Source organism: Coptis chinensis, chromosome 5 (assembly GCF_015680905.1).
Source record: "Coptis chinensis isolate HL-2020 chromosome 5, ASM1568090v1, whole genome shotgun sequence".
Taxonomy (NCBI): domain Eukaryota; kingdom Viridiplantae; phylum Streptophyta; class Magnoliopsida; order Ranunculales; family Ranunculaceae; genus Coptis; species Coptis chinensis.
Genome location: NC_141460.1, coordinates 10,233,196 through 10,248,641, shown reverse-complemented (window position 1 = coordinate 10,248,641; position 15,446 = coordinate 10,233,196). Strand labels below are relative to the sequence as shown.

Below are 15,446 nucleotides of genomic sequence, written 5' to 3'. Positions count from 1 at the left end.
CTTTTCCGTTTTTCTATTCTCTTCCTCGTGAACTTCAGTCCATCATTTAGTGTAAGTCTCACCCATCTTGAATAGGTAATGGTCGTAATACTTTTGTTCGTAAGCGACGTGCGCGAAGAATGGGGTAGTGTCTGACACCAGCTGAGCAGGATAAACTTCATCATCGCCCCGTTGCTCCCACAGGTTGGGATTTATCTTGAGGATCTGATGTTAAAAGATTCACATTCGTTTTGAGGATCTGACGTTAAAAAACTCACATTCGTCTTGAGGATCTGACGTTAAAAGACTCACATTCGTCTTGAAGATTTGATGTTAAAAAACTCAACATGTATTTACTAGTGTCTTTTATTTTTCCCTTTGCACTAAGCATTGTGCACAAAGAGATTTGTGTTAAACATCGGATGTTGCCTACTCGGGACGGGCAATGGATTTCACCGGGGCAACCCCTACCTGTTTGCTATTTGATTTCATTTCGGACCAATTTGAGGCTATACCATATGTACTAAGGGTAATATTATTATTAGACCATTGCAAAATGGTCAGGGATGGTATCATCCTGCACCCTAGGCCCCTAAAAGATAAAGGTTAAGCCACAGTCTGGTTGGATTGGGTTCGCTCCAGAGCCGACATGACAGTTGCCTGATATTGTATGTGGTGAGTCTTCTGGTCGTCCGGTGTTGTTAACACGTTAATCTCCCCTTGTATATTTGTACATAGAAAAAAAAAAAGGTTGAGTTCTATTTCCACAGGACTCAGTTTCCACAGGATTCAACCCCAAAATTTTTTTTTTTTTTTAAAAAAAAAAAAAAAAAGGAAGTTTGAATGTGCACTTACCATATCCTATTGGATGGCATTTTTAATGTCGATCATTTTGGCGACTCATTCGTTCCATTTGGAGTTGAAACGAATCAAGATTTCACGTTTGAAGTTTTCGAACCAATTTGGGACATAATGAGAAATTATTTATGTTATAAAATTATTGTCTTCCTACTATAAATATATTAGTTTGTTCTTTTATGCATTAGGCCTAATCTTTAAGTCCAATGGACTGATTCAAATAGTAAGTCCATAGGACTTATCCAAAGTAGGCTCAACGGTCAGATACCCCACTAGGCCCAACGGCTTGATTAGGCACGATAATCCACAAACAGTCAGATTTTCTCCTATAAAATCCGACACTCCTCATCAAATTTCACTCATCCCATTCTCTCACTTTCCACAACTTAATCTTCACAAACTCTCATCTTCTTCAACATAATGGATCTGATTGAGAAATTTAAAAAGCAGCAACGTGATGCTGCATTCCAAGTCTTCCTGATAGCAGTATTTATTGTTGTGATACTGTTAATCATGCATAGCATCCTTCATAATATCTAGATCTATGTAACCTACATCTCTCTTTTCCTTTGTCGCTTTGTATATTAGTGTGGTGTGTTAAATAATTCTCAAACATTTGTATGGTTTACGTATTAAATGGAGAAGTCCCCTATTTAATATTTGTGTGTATTAGTTGTATTTATACCTTATCATAAACATAAAAAAAAATCATAAAAACCATAACAAATAAACAAAATCAATAACTCACAAAAATACATCAATCTCGACTCATTGTGTTCATAGCAAGTCGCGCACGCTACACGGTAGGCCTAACACATGTCGTGCACACAACTCTATCATTCTATCCATCTGTCATTATTAAGGTTTGCTACATCAATTAAGAATTTACCTGTAGGTCTAACTATATTGTGGTTACTTCACCTCCACATGTTCTATCTCTTTGCATACCTCAGTAACAGTCTTAGGGACGTTATTTTCAATACCCTATTTGACAACTCAAGATAGAAAATATGTGTTGATCTAACTGCCATATGAAACCTTCCTCCGTATTTTCTAACATTGGGAACACCTTATTAATTGTTTTGGGAATCTGACATGAAAAGACCTACTATGGATACCCATAGTTGTTGTTACATAATTATGTGTAACAACAACACATGTTTCACTTGTGTTTTCCACGTATTAATTTTGGATCTAACTACAATTGCCATCCTGATTCGTAAATGCTCATATATTAGCTATAAATCTCTTCTTTTCAGTCATCTTCATTTCACGCATTCTTCACTATCATTCCTTCACTTATACTTTCCCTCACTTATACTTTCAAATAAATCAACTAAGAAAGATAGTGCCCGAGAAAAATTATTTGATTTTTTTTTATGAAGGCCTGTTTTTTCCATATTTTGACACGGAACTTGTACGTCGAGGATGGATGCCTCTTCTATATCATTCGGAAGCTGCTTATTCCAAAGAATTGGTTTTGATGTTCTACCAATTTAGCGGACCTGAACATGGTAAATTCTATTTCCATGCCCATGGACAACGATTTGAATTGACTAGGGAAATTATCTCCAACATACTTCAAATTCCAATGAATAACCCGGAGTTCCATATTCCAGAGTCACCATTTGATACCGTCAAACAAAAACTACAGGCCACTATATCTCATGGCAAAATCGGAAACAGACATCACGTTGTTCTTCAACGTTCATTGAAACAGAATCAATAAGATGTGCTCCACTAGTTAGGAGACAATGTTGCAGGTACATCACAAACATCTGAAGTGACAAAACATCAACTCCACTTACTTTGGATTATGCAGAATCAAAGGGATGACTTTTGCATAATCCAATATCTCTGGAACTCGATCACCAGGCCTAAAAAATAGTTAGCACCTCTGCCTACTCTAGTCATGAAAATTATGTTGCTTTATCCTGAAATACCTCTCCAAATAGTGGGCCTTGCTGTAATTCACACAAAATGTGCACGGGTTTTTGACTCCAGATACTCTGACAGATGAACAAGAAGACCAAATTAAAACTCATACTTTGAACATTTCTTTGATGAAAATGCCATGCATGACATTTTTAATCCTATGGAAGGCATTCATTTTCTTCACCAAGGCATGCGGGAACTGCACGCACGCTAGGAAATCATCATCAAAACTCTTCTGGAATTCCAAGAACGTCAAGCAATGCATGACATTGAACATGAGGAAATATTGGAAAATCACTCTCAATCATTGGAAAATCACGCTTTCCTAATGGAGAATCAAACTACGTTATCTGCCAACCAGGGAGACATTCAGCTTCAACTCACCCAACAAATTGATGAACTAAACAGTCTTGTGCACGATCTGCGTCCCCATAGCCATCATCATCGTCATCCTGGTCCATGATCTTCTTCTAAAAATAAATAAATAATAATAATGATAATAATAATAATAATAAATTATTAATTAAGTTTTTAGTCGTGTGCTCTAATAATAAAAAAATTTGTTGTTACCTTTGTGTCTTCTTTTGTAAGCAATGTTTAACGATTATGCCTACTAGGATTGTCATAATTCAAGTTGTTATTAATAGCCAATAATCAAATTTTAACCTGTTATTTTAAATTTGATTACAGGAGGGGTCTATCTTCTTCCATACAATTTCATCCATCCAGTCAGACTTTATTGGCCACTTTTCTTCATATATATCCATATCCATCATGCGTAGGAGACATACTTGATTTTCTTCTGGTAGGACGCTCACGTTGCTTTACGCAAGGTGGTTACTTCATTTTGGACGTTTTCTCACACTGATTGATAGTCTGCCAGGACTTTTTGCCTTACCTCTGTCTCTGCTCCTACTGAATTTTCTTCATCAAGCATGGATGTACTTAAAATCATTCCTGAGCAATCCTTCCAGGCTATGCTGGATTCCAATGCTTATGACCTTCATTTCCGTGATTACATTACTAACATCAGGTGGTCTTCCCTTGTTCTTCGACCTGACCAAACTTATTCTCCAAGTTTGGCTGCATATTTTTATGCCAATATGGGAGACACACCAGCATCCAACCATGCACACGACTTCTTTTTAGACGGGTTCACAATCCAAGTTGGAGGCACACAACATATCTTTTCTGAGCCAACATTTGCCCTAACTTTGGATCTTCCCTATCACGAGCCGGTAACAACATGGCTATATATCAGCCAGAACTCTACCCGTTCCTTTTCATGGCCTGCTTTTCTTGTAACATACGGTGATGGTATTGCAATTAAAGAAGAAGGAGCTGCACCTGGCAGATGGCCAGACATCACCATTCCCTTAGCAAGCATAACCATGAACGTGGGGAATGCGATGTTGTTTATCCTTCTAAACATCATGGAAAATTGACATTTTTCTACTGCCAATGATGCTGCCTGTGTAGTATTCAATGCGCTTGCTCAAGGTCATACATTCTTTGATATATTAAACTGTGTTATCTCCAATTTGAAAAGAGCTCGCACTGTTCGGCATCAAGTTCTACTTTTACCTGTAACCGCTTGTCAAATTATGAGGACACATTTCCCACAATTCTCGGCTACTTTTCACGACTGGATTAAAGTAGATTCTATATGCCCGACGAACAGAATAATTCGTTCATTAAGGTTTCGACAATGGCGTGCACAATCTTCACGATACCCTGAGGAAAGTTCGTTGCTACCTGGATGATGATGCTATGTTGGCACATTTGAATGAGTCGGGTGAACAACAATGGAGCACCATTTGGCAGGCCATTATCTGTTTGTGTGATGCTAAGGAAATACATTTAACGTGGGATGACGCGAGAACATCAGGACCCACTAGATGGTAAATTTGATGATGTCTAATGTGTATATATATCTAATTGTCTATATTGGTCTTTCCTATGTTATTGTTGTTCTTTGTTATTTCTGTATAATATATTATGTATAATACTTTTTGTTACAGTGATCCAGCCCTAATTTTGCTCACGGTTCTCAGGTAATTTCTTTCTTTATCTATTGATACTTCGAGGACTAAGCATCATTCAGTTTTGGGGTGCTTTAAACTTGTAGCAAAAATTAGGCAACTTGTAGGTTGTATATAGTTTCTAGTTTCTTGTTAGTGAATGTATTTAGGGGTTTTTAGGTCTGGGTCCTAATACTAGTTTGTTTATTAGGGTTTGGTCCAGAAAAGTTTGAATATTAGGGTTTAGTCCTACTTTGGGTTCTTGAGTGTAAGTCAACTCAGTTGACTGTGGTCAATATGCTTATATTTTGGACAGTCAACTAAGTTGACTTACAGTCAAGAACCTGAAGTAGGACCAAACCCTAATATTCAAACTTTTCTAGACCAAACCCTAATAAACAAATTATTATTATGACCAAGACCTAAAAAGCCCATGTATTTAGTGACAAAGTCTTGGTTCCTTTTCGATGATGGAAATCGTCTAGAAATCTCACATTAACATTCGAATTAGGATTTGTTTTTAAGAAACTTAAGATAATACGTACGCAATAGTTTTTACATTTTTTCATGAGTATTCATGCATTGAGTATCATCGATTATACATTGCAGTAAGTTTCTGGAACCCACGGTTAGTCTACTTAAATTATCAATCCTGTGAGAATCTAACCAAAAAACCTCGATATATGTGATATGTGAGTAATGACACAGAGGAGTAGTTTTTCTTAATAGAGAAAATCACGCGTATACTTACTTGATCACCATCCGAATTGTAGGCGAGAATTTAGGCCGTCTTTGGATCGACATAGCCAAAAATTCATACCTGTTATAAATTTTACCGCTAGTCACTCCACAAAACCTTTCATCAAACCTTTCAATTTCACCAAAAATTCCTTACCCATTTATTAACCCCAAATAAAATAAACCTACCTAAATGACGAGTATGAGAAATAAGATGAAATATAGAAAAATAAAGAGAAAGACTTGTCCTAAATTAGTTACTTGCCTCAGGAAAGGAAAAGAAAAGAAAGTTAGAATGATAATTTCTTAAGCTTTTGAAAAAAAAAAAAAAAAAAAAAAAAAAAAAACTCCAAAAGCTTAAAAACAAAGTATGGAAACTCATGTAGAAGTAAGAAAAAAAAAACAAGGATTTCTCTAGTGTAAATATCTTGAAGACCTTATTCTCTCATATTTGTCATTTTTTATTTTCCATTTTGATTTTTTTTTTACACCACCACCTAAGCCCCACAATACCTAATAAAGGCCTCTAGCTCAATTAGGAGCAGGATGGTGTGATAATAAGTAGTAGATGTGATTGATCAACTTCGGCTCTTCTGTTTTTCATTGAGATGTGAGGAAATATGTGCCACTGCACACTGGAGTTAGCAAAACCTGAGTGGACAAAATTAAGAGCGAATTTGTGTTTCGACACATGAGTAATACTACACTGACACAGAATATCGACACAGTCAACCAACACACTGAGGTGGCTGGTGATGTGTTATGTCCACGTAAGCAAAAGTCAAGAGACCATTTTTCTTTTCGTTTCTGTTTCTGCAATCAAAAACCCGTATTACCTTCTCGAGCGCTCTCTCTCTCCTCCACTACTACTACTGGAAATCGAAAATTGGAATAACCCAAATTCATTCTCCCAAAATTTCCACCCCCAAAATCAATCCCAAATAGGCTGACACCAAGCGAAACCCATTTCCTATTCGTTGTTCCCCATCTTCAAAACGAGTCAAATGTGATAAAGATCAAGTCTTTGGACTCTCAAAGATGTGTCACCAGGTAAATTGATTTGTTGAGGTTTCGTTTGTTAATTTGATATAATTGATTGATTGGTTGATGTAGTGTCGACAAAGAACATCCCGTTTGTTGGCTAAATGCAAGAACCAGAGAAATAATAATAAGCTTTGCTGTATCAAATATTGCCAACAATGCCTCTTGAATAGGTTTAATTCCAATTTCATTTTTTTTTTCATTTTCTTGTTGCGAGATTTGTTTCGATTTATTTACATTCTGTCTTAAAATAAATTGTTTGTTCACTGATTGGTTGTTAAATAAATTTATTTGCATTTATTTACATTGCAACCCATCTCCCAGCTCCAATCTCTACAGGGTTCCAGCGATTCTTCACTCATTGGTTGTTACGAATAAAATTACCTTCGGGAGTGCAAGACTTGGATTTTGGTAAGTCTTAAATTCCATTTTGTTTAGGACATTATTTTGGCCGTGAATCTGAATTATAAGGGTAATTGACAGTTTGTTAATGATTTTGTGGGGTAAAAGGTAGGGAGTTCCTTCTATGACAGTTTGTTCTTAAGGTGCTATGATATGAAATTTATAGTTTTGCTACATTTGTTTGTATAAACATCATACACTATACAATTATACCCTGTGTATTGTTATACAATGGGATTGCTGAAGATTCAACTTTCTTCTCTTCAATTGTACAGTATATGCTTGCTTCTCTGAATGCATGCGCACAAGAGGTTGGAATGCGAGAGTGGGGAAATGGTGGTCCTGGCAATTTGATGCAGAATCCTGAAGAAACAGAATTTTTTAAAAGTGATGGGTCTTGGAATACGGCAGATTTTTTCTTGAATGGTACTCTTGTATGTTGCTTCTACATGGGGAGAGGCTGTGTATGACGGCATAAACCATATTTTGGGAGACTGGAGTAAGCATTTCTGGGAAATTGGTAGGGATGCACTGGCACTATGGCACCGAATCTCATCCATCTGAGTTGACTGCTGGTTACTACAATACCTCTATCAGAGATGGATACCTCCCCATAGCTCGCCTCTTTGGTAGGTATGGAGTGATCTTATGCTATGTTGGCTTTGAAATGAGAGACTCGGAGGAGAAGCAGATGCATCCACTCAGCAGTTCAGAAGGGTTGCTTAGACAAATTCTGTTGGCTGCCAGGGCATCAGATCTACCTCTTCATGGTGAAAATTCTGCAGCAAGACTCAAACCAGTCATTGCAGCAGGTGCTGAAGATGTCCAGGTTCTATTTAGACGGTCTTGACGAGCTGTTCTTCTCCTTCAACTTTGTGAGAATGGGGCAGACTCTATTTGAACGTGATAACTGGACCTGCTTCACTGAATTTGTGAAGCAGATATCACATGGCAGTAATTTTTAGGCCAAGCTAAATTTTGGATGGAGTGAATTATGCTTGTCCACATCAACAGCTAAGAAGGTCTGAGTTGCACTTGCATATTGTTGAAAGCCTTTTTCTCAGTATCATCAACTGAAGCTGTATACATTGATTTGACGATCATTTGAGATCTTGTTCATTACAGAATTTGTAACCTTTCTATATTGTTTCCAAAGAAGACGTAACTAAGCCTTCCTGATTTTTAAGAAGAGGATGGCTTTTTCTCAGTGTTTACACTCTTGAAAAATCAATTGGATCTTTTGTCTCTTTGAGTAGTGTTAATTCACTAAATCATTTTTTGCAATTTATGACTGAAAACAAAATTAATGCCGTAGAATGAAATACAATTGCAAGTTGTTTATCCAGAGGCTTTAAACACAAATATCAAAATGTCAATTACTCCCATGTTAACACCTCTGCAGTTTGCTTTCATTAGTTTCATATAAACACAATTGTCAATATCTTGAAAGTTTTACAACAGATATCCTTGATATCACCATCAACATAAATACATAATCTCTAACTGTTTCAAAAATCAGCGTTATAGTGTTACACCAACACTTATCACCAATTTGGATATATGTAAGTTAAAAGATTTCAAAGACATACATACACCCAAAGTTGGACACAGACAGAGATCTATAAATTGATTGAACTGAACTGACTGCTACAAATAATGTCACTCAAAAAAACTTATGGACTCTCACATTTTTAAAGTTATTTTACAGACGTCAAATATCAAGGTTGATGAAATGAGTTTTCGTCATGCTCATGGTGGCCATCAACTGGCAGAGTTATCACAGGAATATCTAAGCTAGTACCTGTTGCCTCGGGCATGATTTCCCTTACATAAGAGATCCTTGAATCTGTTGCCTGAATATCACTCCACTCACCATCCCCTATGGATCGGGGATGAACCTGATCAACATCCAACTGAACTACACCATCCCTAGAAACTTATATTGATCTTGAATCGCTGAGACATGTTTTATCCACATTCTCATCTGACAAGTCCACGTGAATTTGGGTTATTCCAATTTTCGATTTCAGTAGTAGTAGTGGAGGAGAGAGAGAGCGCTCGAGAAGGCATAGTTCGTGATTCCGAACGGAACTCCGGAATTCCGGGCGGAATTTCGGTTTTTCAAAAAAACGGAATTCCGAACATTGAGCCGAAATTCCGAATACAACAAGGGTCGAAATTTAATGAATTCCGGTTTTTCAATTTGTCGGAATTCCGAGAATTCCGAAATTCCGAACTATGCGAGAAGGTAATACGGGTTTTTTATTGCAGAAACAGAAACGAAAAGAAAAATGGTCTCTTGACTTTTGCTTACGTAGACATAACACATCACCAGCCACCTCAGTGTGTTGGTTGAGTGTGTCGATATTCTGTGTCAGTGTAGTATTACTCTTCGACACATACCTGTGAGAACATATTTAGGGACGCTCTCCAAAGGATCCAGAAACGGCCCTGCTTGTACATTTCAATGTAAAGTTTACTGTATGTATGTTCATATGTAGATGTTTTAATTATTGTATGCATATTAACTTAAGTTTCAAAGGAATCAATCCTCGTTCTTCACTAAGGAGATGTATAGATATCTAAGACTAATATAAGAAGCAAATTTTTTCTTCTGAGTCGTTGTATTATAGATGAAATTTGTGAGTATCTTCTCTGGAAAACTCTCATGAGGCTATAACTCGTCCACTAGGGAATTTCTAGTGGTTTAAGGTCTTGTTGCATACGGTCAATGTAACCACACTCTGCGAAAGATTATTTATACGTAGAGAACATTACTTTGCGAAAGAACTAGGAGTGGAACGAATCATCTACTCCACTATATCTCAATAGGATTGAGAGTAGAAAACTTTGATAAATTAGGATCGTTTATTTTCATAGTTTTACTAATGAATAAAGCGATGAAACTCTAAACGTAAGTAAAACTAAACGATAATTTACGTGCCTAATTTATCAAAGTTTTCTACTCTCAATCCTATTGAGATATAATGGAGTAGATGATTCGTTCCACTCCTAGTTCTTTCGCAAAGTAATGTTCTCTACGTATAAATAAGCATAACTAAAGTCTAATGAGAGATTTACGAATTATAAGCTAGACTACGATGCAACTACCCGCAAGATGCAACTAGTCAACTAAATAAACAGCTATGAAAATACTACGTCGATTCTATGATAAGGAATTAGGGGGGGGGGGATTGATTCCACCTTAACTCAACTTAACATACTAACGATGAATCGTCGTAATCCGAATTAAACTGCTACGCAGAACAATTGGTTCTTCCTAATCCCTAATTACACATGGCATTTCTACCAATTCATAACTAGCATGTGAACGATTAAACCCATTCTCATGGTGAACTAATCATTTCTAGAGTGGAATAGAAATTACGACTATCCTACGCTAACACAAATCAAGCTTTCATCAAGGCTTCTCAACCCCCCTCTAATGGAGGTTTAGCCGAAAATCATTATGCAATCATTTCCTATTAAATTATAACTAAACATACTATAAAGAATTCAAATTTACTAATCTAAATTAAACAATAATTAAAATCTAATTAATAATTAAGAAATTATATCAACAAGAATTTAAACTAGATCTATAAATGTAATGACAGAAAAACGAATTGAATAATAATAAACTATTTTATTAATCTAATCAAATGAATAACAATATTTTAAAGGTTTAATCTAAAACAAGGAATGAAAATGAAACTAAACTTAATTAAAAACAATTAAAACTAGATCTAGAAGCTATTCTAATGGCTACTTTCTATTCTAAGTTACTTTTATTTTCTAACCTAACTATCTATCCTTTACGAAGAGTCAAGATTTTGTTTTTATACTTTCAGATCCAAAAATCGTGCATGGGCTTGGAGCCAAGTTTTGTGCCGGAAAATCGGGCCCAAAACCCAATTCTTTCAGTCCGGAAAGGGTTTTTCAGCTAGATTTGGCTTCAATAGACTTTTCGTCCACTTCTGCTCCTCTGATTGGGTCAAGTCTTGGACCATTGGAAAGCGCTTTCCGAGCCGGTCGTTTTGACATAAGGTAGGCCCAATTCCGAGGTCTGAGTCTAAAGATATGGTCTCATGGAAATTCTGTGACTTGTCAAGTTTACGCCGTGTTGACTTTTCAGCTTTTGACCGGGCTTTACAAAGGCTTTGTCTCCTTGAATCTTCGCTTTTATTCACAGAACTCCTTAGCAACCGACTTTTTCTCCTTTATCTCGCTAAAGTGGCACATTTCTGTACATAATGGACTTTGAAGCCTGAAATGCATAAAAACACGTAATCAGTATTAACTCTTACTTATTATTCACATAATTGGTCTAAAAGTCACGATTGTTAAGGGGTTAAAACTACAGTTTTGGGCTCTTATCAAACCACTCCCAAACAGCATTTTGCTTGTCCTCAAGCAAATATGAGAAATTAGAATAAGTGACCAAAAATGGAGTTCTAACTACTCTCGTTTCGCTGAGTGCGATTTCATTTACCATATGCAATAAGGCCTTAAACCACTAGGAATTCCCTAGTGGATGAGTTCTAGCCTCGTGAGAGTTTTCCAGTGAAGGTACTCACAAACTTCATCTATACTACAACGACTAAAAAATAAAACTATTGTTTCCTTATTCAGGTCTTAACTATCTATACATCTCACTAGCAAATGAATAAGAATAACCAAGTCGAAAAACCTAAGCTAATATATGCATAATAATCAATCATCTATGATACAAATATATATACTATGAGTAATACTATGAAATGCCTAGCAGGTTCGTTTCTGAAACTCGGAATAGCGTCCTTAAGTAGGTTCTCACAATAATAGTCAAGATACAACACTCTGATTTTTTCACTTAAGTTTCGCTACTCCAGTGTGCAGTGGGCACACTTTACCTTACAATCTCAATGGCACACAAGGAAGTCGGAGTCGATCAAACACATCTGCCACTTACTATCACACTAACATATTCCTAATTGAGCTAGAGGTCTTTATTAGGTGTTGCGGGGAATAGGAGATGGTTTAAGAAGGAAGGAAATGGATATTCAAAAGGACAAGTCTGAGATAATAGCGTCTTCATATTATGTAACTTAGAGAAAACCTTGTTATTTTCTTTTGCTTCTATACTATGTTTTCATCCTTAGCCATATTTTTCTTTTTCTTTTCTTTGGCTTTTGACTCCCTTTTATTCTATTTTTGGAGTTTTTATTTCTATTTTTCTTTTTCTTTTCCTTGGATGGAAACTTCTTTTCTTTTTCTGAAGCAACTAACTAATTTTTGTTTACACAGGTTGTTCTCTTCTTCTTTCTTCACTCATTCTATTCTCAGACTTATTCTAGATTAGGTAAGTTGAATTTTTTATTTTGTTTTGTTTTTATAACAGGGTAAAGGAATTGTGGTTTATGGAAGGCTAAAGAAAGGCTCGAGGGGCTTACTAGCAGAAAATAATTCATAGGTTTGAATTTCTGGCTATATCGATCCAAAAGGGCCTAAATTCTCACTTAGGATATGGCATAGTGATCAAGCAAGTGGGACGTGTGATTTCTCTATCCGGATTTTACTTCTCTCCCTTATGTCATTTCTCAAATGTTTCATTTCATATAAGGCTTTAGGCTATATTCTCACAGGATTTGTAAAATAAGTACTCTAGCCTAGATTTCATAAACTTATCGCTAACAATCATAGATACTCATGTAATATATTTATAGATAGATGCAAAGATTATTACCTACATATTAACCTAAGTTCCTAACAATTATTCGAGGCAAAAGTTTCATTGAGACTTCTAGATTGTTAAGAGCATAGAGAAAGAAAACAATACCAATATTCCTAAGTGTATAGCATAAACTTATTTATTTATATTTTTGAAATTTTTAACTTGAAAACAATTGCATATTATACATATCTATATCCTAACAGATGCCTTAATTACACGTGTTTCTATGCCCCCCAAACAAGAAGCATGTTTTCTCCTCAAAGCATTTAAATAAAGAGGGTAGAAAAATATCATAGAAACGCGTGAAATTCTAGAACATCTGCAAAATAAGGTTAGAACATAGTAATATAGAAAATAATAACTGACGCAACTTTGTAAGAGTTCCACCCATTATGGGGTTAACAAGAATAAAATTGCTTGGGACATAAGCAGACACTAACTGGAATTAAAAAAAAACTGACCTTATCTCCCGCTTTTATTCTTCACCCTCCTCATCCTCTTCTTCTATAAAGAAGTGAGGTTCCTTCGCGTCCTGCCATTCCATGATAATTTGACAGGCTTCCCGCCATTTATCATCTATTATTGCTAACCTATTAAAGCGCCGCTTTCGGCCCGGGGTGTAGGGTGCAACCTGATGAGGTTGTATCCTCCACCCTTGCCAAGTCATTGCACGAAAAGATCGAATAATACTATTGGTGGGTCGCACAATGTCGACCGTAATCCAATCTGTGAAACGTGTGCAAAAAACAAGAAAGAAACATAACATAATACGGGAAATTAGAACAGGCATAAGAAGGTACTTATGCCTCATGCTATGGGCTCGAGCTAAACTAGACATCAAGGTTCTGGGAAGGTCATGGCACATACGTCGTCCGCGTGGCTAAAAGCAAGGAAGACGCCGCAAGTGGCATCATTCATAGAAGAAAAACGCCATTCCCCTAAAATGTTTAGCATGATCCAAAACATAACAGTTCCTATGTTCATGGACAGGCTACCAAAGGCGACGTTATATTCCCCTTGGTCCTCGATACGGAAAATGCCTGCCCTATACGACTCATGCATAAACTCATAAGTGTAGACATGCATATTATCTACCCAATAGAACCATGGGTCTTGTATTTCAGCGGGCATAGCAAGTCCAAGAACAAATGCTAGCAAGAACCTGGTAATTTCCATTGGTTCATCATTAATGTTGATGGAGAACACTGGTCTCTCAAAGAAAATACAATTATCATAAAAATAAGATGCAAGTGCTGGAGAATAAAGTTCATCGAAGTCTTACAATAAGTGGTTCCCATTACGTATGTGATCGCCTCGCGAAACCAAGCACCATAAGTAGTGCTTTGGAACAAATCTTTGAAAGACTGTTCTGGTATTATTGTAGGACATGTCATCTCAAAACGATGCTCTGGAACAGCTGCAAATGATCCGGGAACAACCTGCAGAAAACTGGAAATTTTTGTGTTTACGGAGGTCAGGGCGCAGGTGCGCTCCACTTGGGCGCAGGTGTGTTCTGATGATTTTCGAGTTCCCGTGTTTGGGCACGAGTCACGCTCACCTTGGGCGCAGGTGCGCTCAGTACAAAATTTCTTATAGAGACTAGGGCGCAGGTGCGCTCCACCACTAGGGCGCAGGTGCGCTCCGAGGTGCTGATTTGTGAAAATGGTGAAGAACAACCGGAAACGTGGGAGTGAAAGGTGAGTGATGGAAGTAAAGTGTAGTGTGGGTTGTGAGTGTAGAATGAATGAAGTTTTTATAGGTTTTAAGTTGCTAAAACGGATAGGAAAGTTGCCAAAAAGTTTTTACGGCAATTTCCAGAAATACTAAAATTTTCAAACCCGAAACGGAAACAACTCATATTCTTGATTCTAAAACAACCCTAGTATCTTTTAGGTTGAATTTAGGATAAAACTACCTAACTTATCGAGATTTCATCCTAACCAATATTTATTCATAGATATGCCCATATCGGCAATATTTTCACCCTAACTCCGAAATAACTTCTAAAAACGAGGGTCATATAGAAATTATGATGGAATAGATAATACCACCCCCCAAACAATTTGGGAAGGTGGGATCAATATTAAACAACCACGCACAATGAAAATAACTGCATTATATTAAATTTTTCATTCAAAGTACATTTCACTACAAAATTAAAACTGACATTAAAATAACTAACAATAATAAAACTACAAATAAAAATCATCAAGCTATACTATCCCTAAAACTTCGGTGCATCGGTAGCGGAGGGCACACGCCTTCGAGGAGATGGCTCTCGAGCTCCCGATCGGGCCAAACACCATTCGATCTTTTCGGCGACAACGCCGTGCCTCGATGATGTATCCTCGGAAGGAAATCCCCCGTGAGGTGGAAAGCGTGCAAGCAAATCGACCGGCGCCGAGCTTCTAGCTCGATACTCATCTGTTCCCACCGCTCATCCCTCTCGGTAACGAATCTCGAAGTTATGGTGGATAGTAGCCTGTCGAGTCCGGAGGTCTTCGCAGATAGTATTGAGTTGACGCATGCCACGATGAATCACAGCCATGCCTTCTGCATCTGACCAACACCTCTCCAAGGCATCAGCATCAAAACTTGTCAAGTCCTCCTCGTCCTCCGAGTCATTCTCATTTTCGACATCCTCCTCGTCGACTACCCTATCCTCAGGCAACCTCCAAACTTGTTGGATACACTCCTTATAAATCCGAGGATTTCGGTGTAGTATGAGGTAAATCCTATCAAACGTCGGAGTCACTCTC

At 37.1% G+C, this 15,446-nt stretch overlaps 1 long non-coding RNA gene across 1 annotated transcript; it reads left to right on the top strand.

Annotated features, from left to right (window-relative positions):
* Positions 1-6,321: 6,321 nt before the first annotated feature.
* LOC147496624 (uncharacterized) lies at positions 6,322-8,221 on the top strand. Its single transcript, XR_015194835.1, has 4 exons — positions 6,322-6,581; positions 6,645-6,745; positions 6,897-6,983; positions 7,250-8,221. It is a non-coding gene; the product is annotated as an uncharacterized LOC147496624 (long non-coding RNA).
* The last annotated feature ends 7,225 nt before the right edge of the window (positions 8,222-15,446 follow it).